The following is a 23026-nucleotide window of genomic DNA, read 5'->3' as shown; positions in this document are numbered from 1 at the left end:
GGTAGAATTTTACTGAATCAGAATATGTTGAGTCAGTGATAATACACATGTGTATTGGAAGCAATCTCAGTGCTAACCCACTCACAGTAGCTTGCGTATGCGGAGGATACATGGAGGGACTCAGATCATAGTGCAGATAACCGTGTGATCGATTTACAGTCTGTTTTAAAAATTACAATTAGCCACCGTAATGTAGAATACTGGAATATTAGAAGCGCCACTGGAGATAATGGAGTGGCTCAGGATCGCTAATGGCTGATATAAACCTGCTTCAGCATTCCAAATGTTTGTTTTTCTGTTTCTGCCTCTATAATGTAGAACAATCTTCCCTAAGAGGGAGGAATGAACTAACAGCATTATACGCTTTCTGCCTTGAACTGTACTGGTTGGTAGAGGCCCTCGCCTGTGGCTCATACCAAAAATTCAGGTAGAGGGCCTTTAACCATCAGTAGAGCACTGACTAGAGGGCTGAAGCGCCATATTAAATGATGCATTTCTGATGTGAATTGTGCCCTCACCTCAGGCTCTCTATTTCCAAGTCCTGCTTCCACCAACGATGGTGGGTGGAATGACATGGACAATAGCTTCCAGGACAACTCGTTTCTCCTATTGGCTGTGCGATTCCCATTCATGCTCAGCCTCGTCCTTTTCAAGTCTATATGTACTGCCCTATTATAGGGTGATCTCAGACACTACCTCAGTGGAAAGAAAGCATCCAGCATGCCATTTTCTGTCAGTGGTGAGGCTGGGGGTCACTCGAACTGTTCATGCACACAATAATTGCGTGCACATACTACCCCTCCCAATCCCCCACCCCTTGTGTAATTATATAGGGCAGGGCAATGGATGATATGGTAAGACATTTGTGTCCAAAAAAGAAAGAATATTATATAACTAACCATTCAAATGTAAACATGTATGTTCATTTCTGCAAGCAACATTGTCCATAGGTCAATGCAGTTGTAACATATGAATTCAATTCAATAAATCTTTATTCAGATACATTTATCGTGTCCATAAAAGCACAGGTCAGATCAATCAATTTTACAAAATGCTTAAAAAATCTTTATAATACATGCGAATACAGTACTCAGAGAAAAAAAATAGAGTGGCATGTAGAATGTGCACATAGGTTAATTATTACCAATCACTTGTAACCATATTTTGTCGGGAAAACTAAAATTCATCCTCCATTCATCCCCCATAGTGGTGCGTGCACGAACAGCTGCTTTCAAAAAACAACATACTCGAATAATCAGAACATCTTCTTCCAGACTAAGAATTTTAGTATAAGCTGTTTTATGGTCAATGATGGCACTCTCCTTAAAAAAACCGGATTAAAAACCGTTTGGTATACACCTGATAAAATTACAAAAGAATAAAAAGTGGACCATGGTTTGTTTACTATGATTGTTGCATGGGCGCGTCATTTGCTCAAGTTTAGTACTATGCCCTAACGGAAAACAAAGCATATATTTCATGTGTTCGCTCTTAACCGAAACAATAGTCCTCTTTCCAATTGATTAATATTCTTCAGGAGATAACCTGATGACAGTTTGGGTAAAATGTTCTTTATTGACATATACCTCTCTACCGACTGTTTGGACATCTCTTCAGCCTGTCTTGACATGTTATACGTTTCATATAGCATCCCCTGAAGTGATTTTTTTATTTACACTTCCCAATTCACTAGGATCTAGAAAGAGGAGCTCAAGATTAACACTGGACAGGCTTTCTCGTACAGCCGAGAGCCATGGTATGTCCATCCCCTTGTCGCAATTAAGGCAGTCAGAGATTATACTTTGTGTTAATGTTGCCGCAGGGTTCTGCCATACTTTAAGCCAAAAAATAGCTGGCCGGGCTCTAATGAAATCTTCTATATATATCAAATTTAGCTCCCCATGACAAACATACTTAAAAGCAGTGATCGGGGCGCCTAGCAATTTACTACAAAATCTATTTTACTCGGTTTGGATATCCTTACAACCTGAGTATCCCCAAACCTCTGCCCCATAGGTTGCCACCGGAATACATTGTAATTTGAAAATGTTCATGATGGATAATACTACCTCAGCCTATCTTGGTTGAGGTAATGACAATACGGAGTTGATAGCTTTAGCAAATTTGCCTCTACTAGGTGAAACATGAGTAGTCCACAGGCCATTAGCTGCAAATACCATGCCCAAATAGGGAAAGGTGCAGATACTTAGTAGTTGTTCGTTTCCTATGTTAAATGACTTGATAAAGTGCTTCTTTGGACCACAAAATATGAAAAAGGATTTATTAAAACTAGTGCCAAGATCTAAAGCCGCCGTAAAATCAACAAAACACTTTATTAGAGTGCGTAGTGCATTTGGGATGCGGCCCATTAAGACCGCATCATCTGCATATAATAGGGCGGGGAGTGTGCTGCCATTAATCTTAGTGACACTGTTTGTGAGTTTAGTCGTTGTCCCAGGGGGGTTCGTCAACTTGAACCTGCCCTTCCGTTTTGTCTGAACTAGGAGTAAATACAAAGGTCGGTTCTTTGAGTAAGGATTTTAACGAGGGTTTTATTGGAATATAAGTCTTCTTCTGCATAACCGAATAACGAGTTCTGGGGAATGTACTTCAGTCTCTTAAAGGGGGGTGAAATTAAAGTTCAACAACGAGGTGGGCTGGGTATTCCGTCGATGACAAAAGGGGTCCCATCCGACTCTGAGGAAGGCTTCCGGTCTTGGCTCTTCCGCCCTTAGCTGCGGGGTGTTGCTCGTCAGGACCGCAGGTACCCAGAAAGCAAAAAGGGAGAAAACTAACGGTTACTGGGACGTCCGATATGAACAATGTAAGGAAGGGGAAGTGAAGGAAACCAAGTGACAGTGAACTTTGCTAACGTCACAAAGTGCTCTCAGTGCTCGTGAAGGAAGGGGCACAGGGGACGCTATGTACACTCGGCAGCGGTTATTACTCGGTAGGGACGCTACTCCGTCCGACCCACCCCGCTACTCGGCCCCGTACCTTGTTAAGCCACGTTCCTCCCTCGGGACCGTGGCGGGGCGAAGCACCGAAACGTTGGCCTCCAGGCTTGTTGACATCAGCTGGGCTCGTCTGCACTCCGTCCTCCTTCAGGTTCTCACTCGCGTTGTTCCTTCTACTCTCCACACAGTCTTCCTCCTGGGAAACGCCGTCCGACGATGGTAAAGCGCTTCCGCCTTTTGACGTCGCTCCGTAGAGAAGGGGCGGGGCTGAGTCAATCGGGTCGTTCTAGTTAAAGGCGCCAGGTCCCGTTTCAGGTGGTACCCAGCAATCGTCCTGTTTCTCTCTCCACTCGTTCTCGGGCAGCTGTGGGGACAAGGTGCAAGGTGAGAGGGGAGCGGCGGACCACCACTCCGGGTCATTACGGGGTTCACCCAACACCCCGTCACATACCTCCCCCCCTGGCTTCTCCCGATCGGGGAGAGGAAAGACCCGGGATAGAAAGTCTGCGTTCCCATTGTCTTTGCCTTTGCGATGCTGCACCCTGAAGGAGTAAGGCTGCAGTGAAAGAAACCACCGCAGTACTCTGGGGTTCTGGCTACTGTTCTGGTGGATCCATCTCAAAGGGGCATGGTCAGTATGAAGAACAAATTGGGTGACCTCTAAATAGTATTTTAACTTATCTATGGCCCACTTGATGGCCAGTGCCTCCTTCTCGATAGTGGAGTAGTGACATTCTTGTGGAAACAATTTCCGGCTCACATACAGTATTTGATGTTCAGTCCCGTCCTCTCCAACCTGTGATAATACCGCCCCTATCCCCACATTAGAGGCGTCTGTAGCCAGAATAAAGGTTTTTGTGTAGTCGGGAGATAGTAATACTGGGGCTGTAGTCAGAGACCGTTTTAGGGTTTGGAAGGCTTCCAGAGACTCCTGTGATGGATGCGTGAACCGTTTGAGTGGGACTTCTTTCCGCAGGAGATCTGTTAGGGGAGCAGCTGTCTCTGCAAATTTAGGAATGAACCTACGGTAGTACCCTACCAACCCTAGGAATGCCCTCATGTCTCTTTTAGTGGCGGGGAAAGGCACCTTCTCTATTGCCCTGATCTTTTCGTTTTGAGGGGCGATGGCCCCGTCACCCAAAACATATCCCAGGTAGTTGATCTTGGTGAAGGCTGCCCTTGACTTCTTTGCATTAATATGCAGACCGGCTTCCCGTAAGGCTAAAAGGATGGTCTGCAAATGTCTCATGTGTTCATTCCAACTGTTGCTGTAGATGACGATGTCATCCAAGTAGGCTGAGCTGAAGGTGGTATATGGCCGCAGTACTTGGGTCATGAGACGCTGAAAAGTCGCTGGCGCTCCATGTAGGCCAAATGGGAGGACCGTGAATTCATACGAGCCTTCGTCTGTGACAAAGGCAGTCTTCTTCTTGTTTTCCTCACGAAGAGGCACTTGCCAATACCCCTTCGTGAGGTCAATTGTGGTGATATAACAGGCGTCTCCTATCTTCTCCACCAACTCATCTACCCGGGGAATCGGGTAGGTGTCGAAGTGGGACACTGCGTTTAGTGCCCTGACATCCATGCAGAATCTCTTCGAGCCATCTGGCTTGGGGATCATAACGATCGGAGAAGACCAAGGACTCTGGGACGGACGTATTACTCCCAATTGGAGCATCTCGGAGACTTCTTTCCTTACGGATTCACGGCGAGCTGCCGGAATTCGATAGGGCCGTTGTTTCACTATCTTTCCAGGTAATGTCTCAATCCGGTGCTCTACCAAAGTGGTTCTTCCAGGAGTATCAGAAAACATGTCGGAAAAGGGGGTCAATACCTCCCGTAACTCTTCTTTCTGTCCTATCGTTAATTTGTCATTCACTACAAGCTGTTGTAGCGACGACTGTGCAGATGCTGAGGGTATGACCATGTGGTTATCTTTAGGCGGGGGCCCCAACCATTCCTTGAGTAGGTTGATATGGTATGTTTGTGTTTTCTTGGCAGTTATCCTTAACCGGTATGTGGTTTGCCCGATGGCTTCGATCACTTGATAGGGTCCTTGCCATTCACTTTCGGAACTGTTACTGATGGAAGGAAGAAGGACAAGAGCCCATTTTCCTACAGCAATCTTGCGGAGCTTCTTCCCCTTGTCGTAGTTCATTTTGTTTCTCTCCTGTTGTCGGTCGAGTGAGGAGTGAGCCAACTCCCTGAGCTTCCCCAGTTTATTTCTTAGTTGTGTTGTATATTCCAGCATCCCTTTCTTGTCTAGTTCTTCCTCTGTCTCCCACATTTCTTTGGTCATTTCCAATAGGGACCTGGGAACACGGCCATACAACAATTCAAACGATGAACAGCCTAGGCTGCTCTGTTTTTGGGATCTAATCACGAAAAGGGCCAGGGGTAGCAACCTGTCCCAGGATTGTCCTTCTGCAGTTAACATCTTTTTCAAGGTTAGTTTCAGGGTCTGATTGTACCTTTCGACGAGACCATCTGTCTGGGGGTGGTATACTGAGGTCTTCAGGTGTTTGACGTTTAGTAATTTGCATACCTCCTTCATTAACTTGGAGGTGAAGGGGGTTCCCTGGTCTGTGAGGACCTCTTTCGGAAAACCCACCCGGAAGAACAGCTCCACAAATTTCTCTGAAATGGCTGAAGTCGTAGTGGTACGTAATGGAAATGCTTCCACGAACCTGGTGGCGTAATCGACCACAACCAAAGCGTATAGGTGACCCCGTGGAGTCTTCGGTAGAGGGCCTATAAGGTCCATGCCTACTCTTTCAAAAGGCGTTCCTATGATTGGCATCCTCTGGAGAGGGGCGGCAGTTGGTCTTTGTGAGTTTCTCCTTTGACATATCTCGCACCGTGCACAGTAGTCCTGGACGTCTTTATATATACCGGGCCAAAAGAAATGACGGAGAATGACATCTGTGGTTTTCTCCTTGCCTGTGTGTCCGGCTGTTAGATGTGCATGGGCAAAGAACAAGACCTGCTCTCTAAAGGACGTCGGAACTAACAATTGTAGATCCCCATCACTCTGGGCTTGTCGGTACAGTAAGTCTTTCTTGATCAAGAACCTAGGATATGTCGGGCTTGTGGTGCCTTCGCTAGCGTGAGCGCTTTCCCAGGCGTTATACAATGTCCGGTCTTCAGCCAGCGCAAAGCGGAAACTCTTGTCCAAAACCCACGGTTCGGGAGAGAGGTAGGTGGCCTTGTGAGAGGGAGTCGGGGTCAAGGTTTCCCGAAAAAGGGAAAGGAATTCAGGATTATCTGTCCCCAGTATCATGTCCTCTGGTAGAGAATCCACCACCCCCACCCTGACCTTACAAGGATCTCTTTGGGGCAAGTATAGGGTTAATTCGGCTACCGGGTATGGTTTTACATCGCCATGTACGCAGCGTATGTACACTGTGGCCGGGGTAGAGAATTGTTCAGGTTCAACAAAGCGTTCCTGGACCACCGACTGTCGGCACCTGGAATCTAGTAGAGCTTTCACTAAGAGTCCGTTAAGCTTCATACTCACATAAAATGCACTACCAAGCTCCGCCGAATACATCACGGTCCTTGGGAGATAGCCCACTTCCATGGGTTCTTCAGGAGGTTTTTTCCGAGGGCACATCCTTGCTATGTGGCCCCACTCTCCACACGCAAAACACTGGGGCCCCCTGTTCAGGGGGGAGATCATTCCAGCTGGACGGGACCGTAAGGCTTCAGTCCCTACTTTGGGTTTCTTGTCCGGCTTCCCTGGGACTATCGACTTTTGTGACTTTTCTGTTTTATCGGTGTCCCAAACAATCGTCCGAGGTTGGGCTCTGGAGAAATGAGACGCCATTTCAATGGCTTGGTTCACGTCCAGACTGGCGTGTTGACATAACCAACGTTGGGTTGCATAAGGCAGAGCCTCCATAAACTGCTCCAGGTATATTTTATTTAGTATTTCTTCCTTAGTACACATATTTGGTCTTAGCCACTTGTCGGCGGCCATCCTTAGTCTGAAGAAAAGGGTCTTCGGATTCTCTCCTGGGGCTCCCCGCTCTTTTCTGAATTTCACTCGGTAGGCCTCCTGGTCTAGGCCTAGATGGTCAAGGATGACTTCCTTAATCGTTTTATATGCGGTGTTCCCCAAGGAGTTTGTGGCTTGATAGGTGGACTGGGCCTCCCCAGTGAGAAGAGGAGCGAGGAAAAATGGCCACTTTTCTTCGGGCCATCCCATAGCCCGGGCCGCCCTTTCAAAATTTAGTAGAAAAGCGTCGGGATCCTCGCCGGATATGTATTTTTGTAGCGCCACACCGGCATGATGAGGGGAGACTTGGCGTACTTCTCCCGTTATAACTTGTGTGGGAGGCGGCACATTCTTAAGGCCTTCGAGTTGGGCGGTAACTGTGGACTTAATCAAATCCCTGTCTGCTTGGGCGCATTGTATCTGTTGCTGTACTGCCCATTCGAGCTTCTCTTGGCCTTTTATGATGTGGTCTATTAGGGCTTCCATCTCCTTCTGGCAGATGGTTGTTGTTTCTGATCCCACTTCTGACACCAGTTGTCCCAGGGGGGTTCCTCAACTTGAACCTGCCCTTCCGTTTTGTCTGAATTAGGAGTAAATACAAAGGTTGGTTCTTTGAGTAAGGGTTTTAACGAGGGTTTTATTGGAATATAAGTCTTATTCTGCATAACCGAATAACGAGTTCTGGGGAATGTACTTCAGTCTCTTAAAGGGGGGTGAAATTAAAGTTCAACAACGAGGTGGGCTGGGTATTCCGTCGATGACAAAAGGGGTCCCATCCGACTCTGAGGAAGGCTTCCGGTCTTGGCTCTTCCGCCCTTAGCTGCGGGGTGTTGCTCGTCAGGACCGCAGGTACCCAGAAAGCAAAAAGGGAGAAAACTAACGGTTACTGGGACGTCCGATATGAACAATGTAAGGAAGGGGAAGTGAAGGAAACCAAGTGACAGTGAACTTTGCTAACGTCACAAAGTGCTCTCAGTGCTCGTGAAGGAAGGGGCACAGGGGACGCTATGTACACTCAGCAGCGGTTATTACTCGGTAGGGACGCTACTCCGTCCGACCCACCCCGCTACTCGGCCCCGTACCTTGTTAAGCCACGTTCCTCCCTCGGGACCGTGGCGGGGCGAAGCACCGAAACGTTGGCCTCCAGGCTTGTTGATATCAGCTGGGCTCGTCTGCACTCCGTCCTCCTTCAGGTTCTCACTCGCGTTGTTCCTTCTACTCTCCACACCGTCTTCCTCCTGGGAAACGCCGTCCGACGATGGTAAAGCGCTTCCGCCTTTTGACGTCGCTCCGTAGAGAAGGGGCTGGGCTGAGTCAATCGGGTCGTTCCAGTTAAAGGCGCCAGGTCCCGTTTCAGGTGGTACCCAGCAATCGTCCTGTTTCTCTCTCCACTCGTTCTCGGGCAGCTGTGGGGACAAGGTGCAAGGTGAGAGGGGAGCGGCGGACCACCACTCCGGGTCATTACGGGGTTCACCCAACACCCCGTCACAGTCAATGAGTTATGTAATTCATTAATATATACAATAAATAGCAGTGGGGCCAGTACGCACCCTTGCCTGACTCCCCTGTCGACGTTGATATCCCCAGTCACCTCCCCGATTTTGCCAATACACACCTGTGCCTTTAAGTCCCTATGTAAATACCCTAAAAATGTACTAAAACTTCGTCCAACCCGTATTTTAAAAGAATAGACCAAAGATGTGACCTGTTTACAAAATCAAAGGCGGAACTTAAATCCATGAACGCCAAATAAATAGGGGATTTCCGTGCCACGCTGTATTTACCAATCATTAAATTAAGGTTTAGGCACTGTTCAACAGTGCCTACTTTACTTCTTAAACCTAGTTGGCAGGAATTTAAAATGTGTTCATCCATGGCCCAAGTCATAATTTTGTTAAACAGGATTCTCCCAAGAATTTGCAAGGTATTGTCGATCAGGTAGATTGGTCTGTTACAGCTAGCGTTGGAGCGATCGCCTTTTTTCAAAATAGTGACTATAATACTAGTAGACCATGTGCAGGGAATTGAAACAGCAGTTAAATTATTAAAAATGTTTAGTAAAAGGAGTGCCCTAAATTTTGGTTCGTGCTTTATGAGGTCTATTGGTAGCCCATCAGGCCCCGGTGCCTTATTACCCAGACTGTGCTGTATGGCTTCCTCAACTTCAGATACAGTTATCTCAATTTAGGCAGGTCTTTGATGATTGTGTGGGTCCTCAATCCCTGTTGTGGCTTCATAAATCTTGGAGAAATGGGATACCCATGCTTCAGTGGAGATTGTACAACTTATTGAAGTCAGTGTGAGGCCCGCTGATATCATGTCCTTCACTGCTGCCCAAAAACCAGTACCATTATTAAGTTTGGCCGCGCTTGCGAGGTTATCCCATCTCTATTTTAGAACAGCATCTTGCCTTTGTTTTATCGTGGACTTATATTGGTGCCTTAATGTTTTTATAAGTGTTTTATCCCTAGGCTGCGTTGACAAAGCCTTACGAAGATCTCTGTTGGCTCTGGAATAGGCGCCATCAAACCAACGTTGGCCCCGATTGGGCTCAGTTATTGGCTTGGTTAGCAACGATTTGATGACCCCACACAGTTGGGCAAATGCGCCAACTACCTTGTGGTTATAATCGCCTGGAGTCAGACACCTATCAATAAGTATTGGATATGTTTTTACTATTCTAAGAAATAGGTCATAGCTATTAACACCTCTCCAGACCACTCTTAAATTATCAGTTGCGGGCATTAAATTACTGGCCCTACATTCTCTCTCAAAGTTTGACCTAGGGGAAACTCTTAGGGTAAAAGCAATAGGGTGTTGATCACCTAAACATGTCTGTACTACCTCTGCTTTTACTAGGAAATCTACCAAAAGAGGGGAATTGAACACATAATCAATTATGGAGGCAGAGCCTTGCCCTCTGTATATTGGTACAATTATTCGATCTTTGTTGAGTTTCGCTGCAATTTCCATTATATTAAATAAGTTGGAATTACACAGATGGGCCAGCAATTCAATCCCCCTATTGCATGAGCATTTATCTGCGAACAGTTCGTTGTCTAACATGTCGACATTTGAGATCTTTGCATTAAAATCACCTCCTACACATATACCAGCTAATTTCCCCGGAAGCCTTTGCTTTTGCAAATTCAAAAAGGAAATTAAATAAATTATTAAAGTTAACATTCGGAGCAGTATGAAAATCGTTGTTATAAAAATTAATAAAACAAATAGATACACCCCTAGTATAAATCAGCGCCTGGAAATTATCGTTCTCAGTTGGTAACACTTGATCACTACCCACTGCAGAAATATTTATCCAAATTGAAAGCCCGCCTGACGGGCAGCCCTGCTTCAAGATAGGGGCAGTTTTATTAAAACATTCGAACCCTTCTTGGTATAATTCCCGGGTGACCCATGCTTCTTGTAACATTAAAATATCAAATCTTCTGACTGTTGTTACCCATTCGTCTAAATCAAGTTTAGAAGCCAGACCAGCAATGTTCCAGCTCAAGATGGTTAAATTGGGTTCTCTTTCGACAGTAGTTTGGTGAGCCATACTCGAGCCATACTGGGCCTACCGGCGGCAAGGTAATAGCATCTAACTGGGGGGAAATATCTTGTCAGTCCTGATCATCAAGACCATACAGAATGGAAAACCTATTATATGTGGTCATCTGGGTCACCACCCGGGGTACCCGGTTTAGCATGTTTGAATCAGGCTTATAAAAATACCCCAGTGGGATTGAGCTAATGAGGGTCGGTGTGCAGTAACATTTTCCTCCATAGTTGATAAGTCTTTTTACCAAGGGTGTTTTTTTTAAATTGTTAACTAAACAATCCCCCTTGATATTCTTTTGGGACCCTCTGTATCATAATTATATAATTTACATTTTCTCCCCGTAACCCCTTATGTTTCCCAAGCCAATCTGCGCATTTATTTCTCAACTGCAACCAGGATTCTGTTAGGTCGTTTCTAAGCGGGGGCACTCCCGCTACGACCAGCGCATATGGGCAGGCGGCTGGAGGGAGGCTGAGAATATCCCTGCATCCCTCTTCCCGCTCCAAGTTCAAGGTATTGGGCACCCTATCACTTTCTGTGTTAAACACGCTATGTGAGCTCCTCCCTGGATTTCCCAAATTTGTTTCCGGAACATTGTTTCCTGGAGCTAAGGGGCCAAGTTGAGGGATAGTTGATATAGGATTCCTTTGTCCTGGGATATGTAATGTACCAATGCTAGCGGTAGATTTGGGTAAAAAACATTCCTTAACCTTATAACAGGTCTCACAGGTTTCTAATCATTAATTAGCATTAGCTGTTGTTACTTTCACCTGTGGACCTTGGCTAGCAATGGTTATCCCAGAAAAACCAAAGGTGGTGATGGACGGAGCGTTGACAATACAAACACTCACCCCCAGTCAACTGATCTGGGTTTAATCCATCACCGTTCTTTAGCTCACTCCACCACCCCAGTTCAGACATGGCCATATGCAAATCAGTCTGACCCTGTGCCTCATGGGAACAGTCCAGCCCGAACTGCCAAGCCATGTCTTCCCTAGACCGGAATCAAGCTTCCGAGGACCGGTTTCTGGCATTACAGCCGTCTTCAGCCGGGCTTGCTTGACTCCAGTGGCAAAGTGAGCAAGGGACTCACGTCTGAGCATACCTTGCCAATTTAGGGCGAACAAAGAAAAACCAAAGGTGGTGATGGACGGACGGAGCGTTGACAATACAAACACTCACCCCAGTCAACTGATCTGGGTTTAATCCATCACCGTTCTTTAGCTTACTCCGCCACCCCAGTTCACATATGCAAATCAGTCTGACCCTGTGCCTCATGGGAACAGTCCAGCCCGAACTGCCAAGCCATGTCTTCCCTGGACCGGAATCAAGCTTCCCAGGACCGGTTTCTGGCATTACAGCCGTCTTCAGCCGGGCTTGCTTGACTCCAGTGGCAAAGTGAGCAGGGGACTCACGTCTGAGCATACCCTGCCAACTTAGGGCGAACAAAGAAAAACAAAAGGTGGTGATGGACGGAGCGTTGACAATACAAACACTCACCCCCAGTCAACTGATATGGGTTTAATCCATCACTGTTCTTTAGCTCACTCCGCCACCCCAGTTTAGACATGGCCATATGCAAATCAGTCTGACCCTGTGCCTCATGGGAACAGTCCAGCCCGAACTGCCAAGCCATGTCTTCCCTGGACCGGAATCAAGCTTCCCAAGACCGGTTTCTGGCAGGGTTGAGATTTGCCCTGTTCTGTGAACTGGATTGATGGGCATTTACTGGGGAATTCAACTTATTTACAGGCATTTCCATGTTATCCAAGCGCAGCCAAAGTGCAGAATTTCTTTTTCTCCAAAATATCTTTGAAGCGATCACAAACAGTATTCATAACAGAGCTAATCAGGTCACTTCCCAGTCCGTTATCCTCCGAACAAACCAAAGTACTGTCAGTTTGTGTGCTCATGGAGCAGGTAATAACCTGGTTTATATCAATGTTTTTTTTAGGGTTAACATCCATAACAGTATCACTAATAGGATTTCCACAGCCCTGAATCCATAGCATTTCTGGAGTTAGTTATACGGGGTAGTTGTTTCCTCTTCGAGGCAGTCGGATTGTCTACTTTCCTTTTCCTTTTTGCCCCGTTTATAGTTTCAGTTGTTAAAACAGTCACGTTCTCACTGCCATTTCCAGATCCCACATTGTTGCACCCTGTGGTTATCGAGGCTATTTAATGGCTGGGTACAGAAGAGCGTAGACTGGGAGTTGGATTCTAAGACGTGACCTGTAATCTCTTCCGTGGTTTCCTTCGTAGATAAACAGCATTGTGGAGGCACCAAACCTAATGACAATCGCCTTTTAATTAATTCGATTTTGTTTGCGACTATACTAACTGCCCTCTCCAGCATGCTGTCTATACTTGGCCGCATGGTAGAGCATACAGCCCCAATATATTTGCTCATGTCTATGAATTCAAAAGTGCCTTGGATCTTGGACAGAAATAACACATTTTGGCTCACCTTAATCTCTTCTTAGTCTTAGATTAATGAGGGGTGGCCCAGCCCAGCCTCTTCCGGGATCAGATGGGCGCGGACGGGCCCGCCCTTGACCCGGGCTTCGCCCGTGCGCGTCTCGTGCTGCGGAATCCCGCAGCCGCTTTTGAGCGGTGGCTCGGCACAAGGGGCGCCCTGGCGTGGTTGCGCCTCCAGGCACAACGGCTTCTGGGGATTGTGGTGTCTCTCCCCTCACGTCCACAAAGTGCTCCTGGCAGGGTGGGATTCGGGGTAACGACCCCTGTAGGGCTCTTTTGCTGCCCTCTAAAAGTGCAAGGTGCAGAAACGCTGGAATTGGGCTCTATCTATCATAACTGAGAATTTGCTCCCACACTGTCAGTGTCTGTGAGGCACATTCTGAGGAAGGCAGAAACACAATTTTATTATTTTGATTTACAGTGCTTTTTTAGCGCACTTCTTCACCGAATGGTATTAGAGTGCTGTATATTGGGAAGAGAATGTGCATACAGAAACCATCGAGCCAAACATTAATTAGAAGAGAACGCAGAGAGCTGGGAGGTAAGGAAAGAGAGAGTAACTAGATAAAACACGACCTACAATCAATAATGCAAGCACATTTAAATGCTTGAAAAACAAAACATTCGAGGTTACACTAATTAAATCATCTGTGGAGTTGGGTGTTCCAGGGCAAGAAAGCCTTGCAAAATAGAAAAACGCCCACAACCCTGGGAATTGTGGTGGCAATCACAAATGTCCGGGTGCAGTGGAAGGGATTTCTCTAGGGATACATGTATTGACCTCCAGAGAAAAAAATAAAACGTTATACGTTGAAAATGCTCTTTTTCTAAGCATATGCAGAGTCACAGCATGTACATTCACGCATATGTAAGTACTTAGGCCTGGGAATACTTCGGAAAACCTATGATTATCGCAGCCTCTAGGGAGTGCCCTTGGAAAAATGTAAGGACCGCAAACAAATTGAACATCTATTGCTGGGACTGGGATACCAGAAGAGAGATTTGCCATACAAATATGTACACATATGAAAGAATTTTAGATGAACATAAGATGATACCATCCAATAAAAAAAAGGTGACTGGTGATGTCTCTAGTATTTTAGCCTTTCCATCAAACTAGTAAAAGTTAATGTGGCTTATATTTGTGGTTACCTCATGAAGGTGGCACACATCTATTTTAAGATTAATTAACTATTCAGAGCTGGCTGCAGGCTGAAATATTGAATTTAAACGAATTATTTTTTTAGTATTTGGTAGTGGCTCTGAATGAACTGTATTCCTGCACCAACACTTAGCTGCAGTAAGTTGCTTTCTCTGTATTTGTGCTTGCGGGTCGTACTTTGGGCGAAGGTCGTTTTTTGCAAATGTTTTTAAAAGCTCCGTATATTTACACACTGTGGCCGCCCTGACTTTGAAGCAATCCTGAACACTGCATGTGCATGCCAAGTTTCAGTTTGTGATGACAGGCTTTGGCTTTTAATATAACCACTAACAGGAAAATAAATAATTGTCCTGTGAGATTGATTTTGCGGAATGAATTAATCTGACTGGTGTTTATTCGCGAATAGTGTGCTGTGACCTCGCTACAACTGCTGCCCGTTTCTTAAGAAGGTGGAGCTGTGCTCCTCTGCGGGTCTGATATTTAAAGGCTCACACTGCTGACTTGTTTCAAGAGTCTTCACACTATTAATTTCAAGTGGGGGCCGATGAGGATTAAAAAAGTGTTTTTTGGTCCACAGAGCTGAGCGCATCTTCTTTTACGTTGTGGTCTAGAGTGAACAAGGTGAGAGGCGCATCTCCTTAGAACTTCCTGCCCGACAATCGGTTATTAACACGGACACATTTTAGTGCTCTGCGCCAAGGAAAGATCCCTGTGTACTGTCATATTTGATTAAAAACACACAACTATCCGCATGACTGACTCAAATGTTATCACAAAAGTTTCAAAACCTAAGGTTCATGGCAGGCTGTGTTAGCTTTCTTTCAACCTATGAGCCGGTTAGAACCAATGTCTGCGATTTAATGGTCAAAGCACTTATTTAACAGCACTACCGCAGTCAAAATAGGATACTGACACTGCTCCAGGTTATCCCCCTGGATCGTCAGGCCACTTACAAAAAAATAAATTCAAAGGAGGATCTGCTTTCTCTGTACAGGGTGCCAAACTCTGGGCAACTAGCCTACCAACATTCAAAACATTCAGTAGCATTTAAAGTTCAGAAGAGGGGTGGAAATGTGGTTGTCCCCAGGATAATGATATCAACCACTGACCCTGAGATTGATCCCAGAAAAATAATCTTTACGTGGTTGAGAACTATGGAACAGTATGGACAATCACTCCATATCAAGAGGACAGACACTCAACTCAAATTGGGGAGCTCAACACAGTATAACATCATAATGACCTCAGAATATGGATGGAAAATTAAAACAACGCCTTTCGAATCAGCCCTAAAAATACCCACTGCCCCTCTGCCCCTGAAGATCCGTAACCTGCTTAATGACGTTTGGGACTGTAACCATACCCCTCTAGACTTCACATAGATAGTAAAGTATACCCACACTACCTTCTACTATTTTTTTGTGTGTGTTAAAGTATTTTATTATATTTTGAGAAAAAGATATACAATCAACCTATACTGCTATACATACATGCCCAAATTGATAAATATGTGTAAGAAGTGAAACATAGCCACATGACATGAATACGATGAAGTAAACATAGTCACATGACATGAAAATACACATTGACAGAAAGCAAATAAATTCAAATCCTCCAAATAGTAATTATCGTTCCAGAGCAGAGAAGTTTAAAAATGAGGAGACAAATGCAGGCCAAAAACAATCATGTCAATACTGCCATGTGCGGCAGAATAAATATGGCCTCAGAAATTAGGTATTACATAAAGGGGTAGGAAAAAGGGGGAGAAAGGGACGAAAGAAGAACAGGAGGAAACGATGGGGATGTTGGGGATGTTATCATGGGAGATCTGCAACACTTATATTGAGAAAATCAAGAAAGGGATCCAAAAGTATGCTGAGCCACGATACCCGGAGAAGAAAAATCCATTTAGTTTTCCAGGGAACTTTATACAGAGCTAGCAATTGGAGTTATAGATTGTTTGCCCCCTATAAGTGTATGAGCTTCTCTAAGATAAGACACCCATGCCCACCAAGTGTGATATGACAGGAGATCAAAACATTTCCATTCTGTGAGCATGATTTTGACTGCAATGGCTAAGAGCAAATCTAAAAGTTTCACATCTATATTATTAAGGAGTAGGGGAGCAACTGCAGCCCATGGACCCAGCATAACATGGTGGTCCCAGTACTATTATATCAAAACAGTGTAAAATTGTATCAAAAACAATAAAACTGAAAAATAATTGGTACTAAAGTGTTATTTAATCACACTAAGCAGATGCTGCACATTTCTTCACGGAAACAATTTACAGAGAACATTCATGTATCACGTTGGTGTGCCCAACTGGGTGAGGGAAAGGGAGGAAGGTGATTTAAGGGAGGTAGTGAGACAAGTGACAAACAATATTCAAAAGCATCACAATCAAATTGTTGGGCATGTTACTTAATGCCACCTATTCATGTATAGTTGATAACAAAAAGATTTTACCAACTAAGACATTCACCCATAAGCAACACACAATCAGGCTACAGTCTGTCACCAACTGTAATTCCATAAATGTGATCTATGAGATAGTCTGCCCATGCGGGTCCCTCTATGTGGGTCAGACACAACAGAAGATTAAGGCCAGGATACTGCAACATCAAAGTAGGATCCGTTGCTCCGTCGTAGCAGCACCCCTAGTTGAACACTTCACACAGATGGGACACAATCCTGATCAAATGCTATAATTGGTGATTGAGAAAGCCGAACTGGGAACAAGAGGGGACAACATTGCCTCAATCCTAACTATTAGAGAATCAAAATGGATGGTGCATCTGAACACCATTGCCAATGGCTTGAATGAATTAGACCCCAGTAATGCCCAACTGGCATGTCTCAATACATAATTAGGCCCTTACCAACTAGGACATCATTACTCCTAATGCTACACATTTCCAATTTCATCACCTTGGGCTGGGATGTATTCTTTCTATTTGAATTATGTGGAGGTTGTTATGAGACATTCACGAGTATGATTTGAATATAGACTTCGCACATGTTTAATGCCATCAGTGCCAGTGTCTCATGTATATATAACTCTATAAACTCTGATCCACTGTTTGTTGTTTTGAAGTGTTAAATGGTATTTCATCTAAGAACGTTGACAAATGTTAATGAAATCATAGGGCTGACATTATTGTGAAACGGTATTTCATCCAAGGACGTTCATAAATGTTAATGTTATCAAAGGGCTGACAGTAACGGAAAATTGACCTTGTCAGTCCGATATATTCTATGCCAATATTTCTATTACGTATATTGTTCTCTGTGAATAATTGCCTTTTTGTACATGAGTAATTGTACTTTTACGACCCATCTGTAATTAGGCATCTGTATAGGTTTCTATACTTTTGGGCTTATATGTGTGAAAATGTGATTATGTCAATCTTTACAAGACTCTTAGGGCCACCTGGTTGTACAATATTCTGAGATTAATTACATATGCTTGTATTTGAGTATTGTCAGAGAAAATCACAGCTCAAACAGCCTCTTTACGATCCAGAGTCTTTCTTCTACTGTGAAGTCAAACTTCAATACTAACAGGCATTGAGCTTCTGCAACTCGCGGGACATCACGCGGCTGCCGGAGTCTCCCGCATACCATTAATAGGACACATGCATTAGCGGCTTGCTCTCCCCTATTACGTGAGGGACGCTTGACCGATGCGGGTAAATGCAGTTCTCTTTCAAGTCCATCTCTGAACTTAGGGGGCACTACTAGTCATACCCTGGGGAGTTTAACTGAGTGTATCCCATCCATGCGCTTTTTCTGGTGAATTATTCCACAGGGTGGCGTTTATTCTTAACAATGTTTGTAGATTCGGCTACCTCAACGGCGCGTCACTTTTGTGTTTAGCTCGCAGTGAGCTTGTTTCCATTCACTGTTGCGCATCTGTGCATTGGCAGATTGTTGCCAGTCCTTCTGATTCTATTAATGTATTTACGGGCCAGTAGCTTGCCATTTACATAGACACATTTTTGACCAACCGGGAGCTCTCTAACGCAGGTCACCTCACCCTCCGAGTGAACATGCTTTACTTCACTTTTTGCTTAATATCTGCATGACCAGCAGAAACGTGATCTTAACATGTCATTCGATTCAAGCACGGGTATGTTAGATGCGCTTCCCTCACCTTTAATTTTAATTGATTGGATTTTCAGACACATTTCCTTTGAGAATATGTCTCCACTTTTTAATCAGACATTGTTTTTCGTGCAACTTAGTTTTAACCAGGCACTGTACATAATCCCACCTCTGACTTTAGATGCACCACTGGGCCCCAGTGCTGAATGTCGCTTCCTCCCATTTTTTCCTCTAGATAAATTGAATTCATATCAAGGAACTAACTTGAGATTATTTTCACTGTGTGACCAATGGTTTGACCACGGCATTCCTAGCAGCATTGACACTGCCCTGGAGGATTTGTTTGGATTTCATCCCCGTTTTGAGTAAGTTTGACTTTGTTTTACCATGGGCTCATCTTAGTAGGGACCATTGATTATTTCCAGGCCATCTCTGACAGACACCTTATTCCTTCATGTGTTCATCACTCTCGCCTACACCTTTTGGAGCAGTTAAAGCCCCATCGTCCCTGACGAAACATTGTGCCTCCTAGGCCTTTTCCCCTACTAGATAAAGTAAATATAGAGATTCACACATGTATAATGTTCTCGTCTTTAATTCAATTATTGGACTTGACAAACTCCTTATGTTTACCTTCAGCTGCCCCTCAGCCCTCACTTTCACTTCTGTCCTGAGGAAGACCCCGTCAGTAAGAATTAGAACCAACCTACATGGTTTTATGGGTCGAAACGTCAACACATCTTTGATGCCAGTTCAACCAACAGTGCATTTTGCACTGTGATCGGATATTGTACATGGCTATGTAAATGATTGTAATCTATTTGTTATGAAGTATACTATGAACATGTGGCATTAAGTAGCATGCCCAACAATTTGATTGTGATGCTTTTGAAAATTGTTTGTTACTTGCCTCACTACCTCACTTAAATCACCCTCCTCCCTTCCCCCCACCCAGTTGTGCACACCAACATGATACATGAATGTTCCCTGTAAATTGTTTTCTTAAAGAAATGTACAGCATGTGCTTAATGTGATTAAATAATACTTTAGCATCAATAAATGTTTCTGTTTTATTGTTTTTGATACGATTTTACACTGTTTTGATGTAATAGTACTGGGACCACCACGTTCTATACTGTTCTACACCCAGGTCCCAGTGATTTTGGGTATACCTTTCTTTATAACTGTGGACCCAGCATAAACATGGGAAAGGAGAGAATAATGGGTATATTAAACTACACTACCTTTTACTCAGTGCTTAATTTGTAAAATAGGAAGTCCAGGTGCTCACATTTTTGTAGGAGGCCACACCCACTCCCCCTTGCTCCTCCCACTTCCTTCACTGGCTCAACTCACTTACTCTATTGGCTCCACCTACATCCTGAACTCAACGTGCATGGCTGAAAGCCACGTTTAACACCCTATCTGAATTCCTACCTTGGTAATGTGATAGTTGCCTTGATATATGTTGATTTTATTACGATACCCTTTCCAAGGAGCTCAAAAGCCAAGGCAAAACCGCAGAAAAGACTGGATGACATGACTTTCGATCTCTTCTCTCTTTGGCTGTCTCTGAATGCACGTCTCATCCATTTCTGACCGTCTCACTGTCCCTCTCTGCCTAACTCTTTATCTTTCTATGACGGTCTCAGCCCATTGGACATATTCCTTTTCTGTCTGTCTCATTGTCTTTTCTTCTCTGTCTATCTTTTTATGACCGTCTGTCCTTGCAACCTCTTCCCTTTCAGACAGTCGTTGCATGCACATCTTGTCCCTTTCTGTCTGTTTCACTGCCCCTCTGTGCCTATCTGTTTATCTTTCTATGACTGTCTCTGCTTGTCATACCACTTCCCTTTCTGTTTGTCTTATTGTCTGTCCCTCTGTGTCTATCTTTTTATGACTGTCTTTCCATGTGACCTCTTCCCTTTGTGAATGTCTCTGCGTGCACGTCTTGTCCCTTTTCTGTCTGTGTCATTGTCCCTCTGTCTTTATCTTTCCATGACTGTCTCTGCTCTTCCCTTTGTGTCTGTCTCTGCGTGCACAACTTGCCTGTCTCACCGCCTATCCCTCCGCCTCTGTCTCTGCCTGTGGGTGGGCTGTCTCGCCCTGCCTACTTGTTTTATAAGACGTGTAAACAAGACAAAAAAATGCCTTTGCCTCAATTATTTGCTTGACGGAGTTTCCCAAAAATACTTATGTGAGACGTAAAAACCTCTCCCTTGTCGGCTGCAAGCGTGATGTGACTGGAACCAGTCCCTGGGACTTGGGGCCCAGGTGGGAGCTACGCCAGAGTGCAGGGGGAGGGGACTGGCCCCAGGTGGGAGTGAATGCAGGAGGACGGCATCAAAACTTCGCTAGGAGTGGGACTGTCTGCTCGTCCGCCTCACGAGAAACAAGTTACTCAGACTGTGCCACTGCCAACTTCTCGTCCACAGTACTGAATGTTGTGCAATTCAACCAGTCCAGTAGTGAGGTAAATAATAATATCAAAAATAAAAATCAATGACGTGCAGCAATGCTTGTAGACCCAGCCCTGATAATTAAGTGCCGGTGCTAAGGACCAGAAAGCACTTGCACAAATTAAACACTGTGTTAGATCTGGGGGTCTCTCGTTGGCAATGGTAGTCACCTTTGTCCAAATAGAGACCCTTTCTTCTAAGTCAGGATAAGGGAATAACACTCCTTAATAACCCCTGCTGACCCCCTTGGTAGCTTGGCACGAGCAGACAGGCTTATCTCAGAGGCAGTGTGTTAAGCTTTTGTGAATATACATAGTAATACAGTGAAAACACTACAGATGGACACAACACAGGTTTTATAAAAATAAGTATTTTTTATATAGGCTGAACACAAGACCACAAACGACAAAAATCCTCAATACTACACTTAAGATTGCTTTAAAGATGATAAAAGTTACTTAGTTCAAGTTGATGATAAATGCGACAAAGTTCTCAACAAAGTACCTGGATGCGTAACGCAAAGTAAACAAAATGCTCGCAAAAGGGGAGATGCGCCGGTTCCGTGATCCGGGGGAAATGATGTGTCGTGCCTCAATGCTTGCGCAGAGTAGGGGATGCATTGTGATCCTTACTGGTGCGGGGTTGATGCGTAGATTCTCGGCGTGCGGGCCCGTTGCGGTGCACAAGATTGTGCCTTGATGCGATGCGATGATTCGGTTGCGATGCAAGAAGATGGCGCCCTTGATGCGGTGATGCGATGACGCTGTACTTTGGAGCCGTGACAGGCCCTGCGACACGCTTCTCCGGTGATGCAATGACGACTCTCTCGATGGCGTCACGCTTCTCTGGTGATGCGACAGCAGGCAGCTTCGATGAACACACGCTTCCAAGGAGATGCGGCGAAGGCTCGCTTCTCCAGCGATGCGACGATTTCAGCTGCGGTGGCGACACGCTTCTGCTCGATGCGTCACGCTCCCAGCCCCCATCGACACGCAAATATCTGTAAATAGAATTCCCAGCAAGGAAATTCAGAGGGGAGCTGGAGATGAAGTCTTTTTTCCCAGAGACTTCAGCAGGAGGCAAGCACAGTGCAAGCCCTTGGAGAATATTCTGTAGATGATGAAAGTCCTTAAAACTTTCCTTTTCCTTCGGCAATGAAGCAACCACTGCAGGCCAACCCAGCAAACAGGACACTGGCAGAGGGGCAGCAAAACTCCTGCAGCTTCCTTGGTTCTTCTTCCTGGCAAAAGGTTTCTCGTTCCAGAAGTGATCTAATTTCTTGGGATCAGGGTCCCAATATTTATACCCCAAAATCATTTGTTCTCTGAAGGCAGAGAGGACTCAGCCTAGTCCAAACCAGTTCCTGAGCACTTTGTTGACAAGATTCATTCTCTACTTTTACAGCGCAGGGCAGAGACATCCGACAAGCCACAGGAGGTGGAGCCAGCATTGTAGAGGGAAAGACCAGCCCTATTCTACCATGTTCCATGAGTCAGTTAGGATTATAAGAATGTCATAATCTAACTGCCCATTCTAGCCTATGGAGACGGTTATATTTAAGGGGGCACTTCAAAAGAAACCTTGGAAGTGCACAACCCTATCATACCCTTCCCTTCATGTGTGTTGGCTGTCTGGAAAATATGCACAAAGTGTAACTGTCAGTCAGGCCCATACATGGATTGGGTTGAGGCTACAATGTACAAAGAGTCGAAAGCACGAGAAATTCCCACTTTCTAAAAGTGGCATGTCTAAACTAGTACTAGAAAAGCTGACTACACCAGTAAGCAGGATTTATCACTACCATTCTAAACATACAAAACATGGATACACTACTTTTTTGAACACTGAAAACACAACTAAGGGAATTCCCAAGGCCAGCCAATGAGAGGAGTAGGCCTCACAGTAGTGAGAAACAAAATAGGCTGTTTGTCACTACCAGGACATGCCACACAATAAAGGCACATTTCCTAACTTTTACTCACTCAGCACCCTGCCCATAGGGCTACCTAGGACCTGTCTTAGGGGTGACCTATATGTATTAAAAGGGGAGTTTAAGGCTTGGCAATTTGTTTTAAATGTCAAGTCAATGTGGTAGTATACTGCTCACGCAGGCCCTGCAGTGGCAGACCATAGCCAGGTTTAAAAAGCTTCATCTGTGAGTGGCACAAGCTGTGCTGCTGGGCCACTAGCAGCATTCAATTTCCAGGCCCTGGGTATATAGTATGCCACTGTACAAGGGACTTACAAGTAAATAAAATATGCCAAATAGGTGTAAATCAATCATACCATATTTTAGAGGAGAGA

General features: G+C 44.9%; 1 protein-coding gene across 1 annotated transcript in view; it reads left to right on the top strand.

Annotated features, from left to right (window-relative positions):
- Positions 1-23026, top strand: part of CA8 (carbonic anhydrase 8 (inactive)) — a 644063-nt gene that overhangs the window by 377748 nt on the left and 243289 nt on the right. The gene's annotated exons all lie outside the window — the stretch shown is intronic.

This window comes from Lissotriton vulgaris, chromosome 4_1 (assembly GCF_964263255.1).
Source record: "Lissotriton vulgaris chromosome 4_1, aLisVul1.2, whole genome shotgun sequence".
Taxonomy (NCBI): Eukaryota; Metazoa; Chordata; class Amphibia; order Caudata; family Salamandridae; genus Lissotriton; species Lissotriton vulgaris.
The sequence above is the reverse complement of the archived record's forward strand: the minus strand, read 5'-3'. Positions and strand labels throughout refer to the sequence as shown.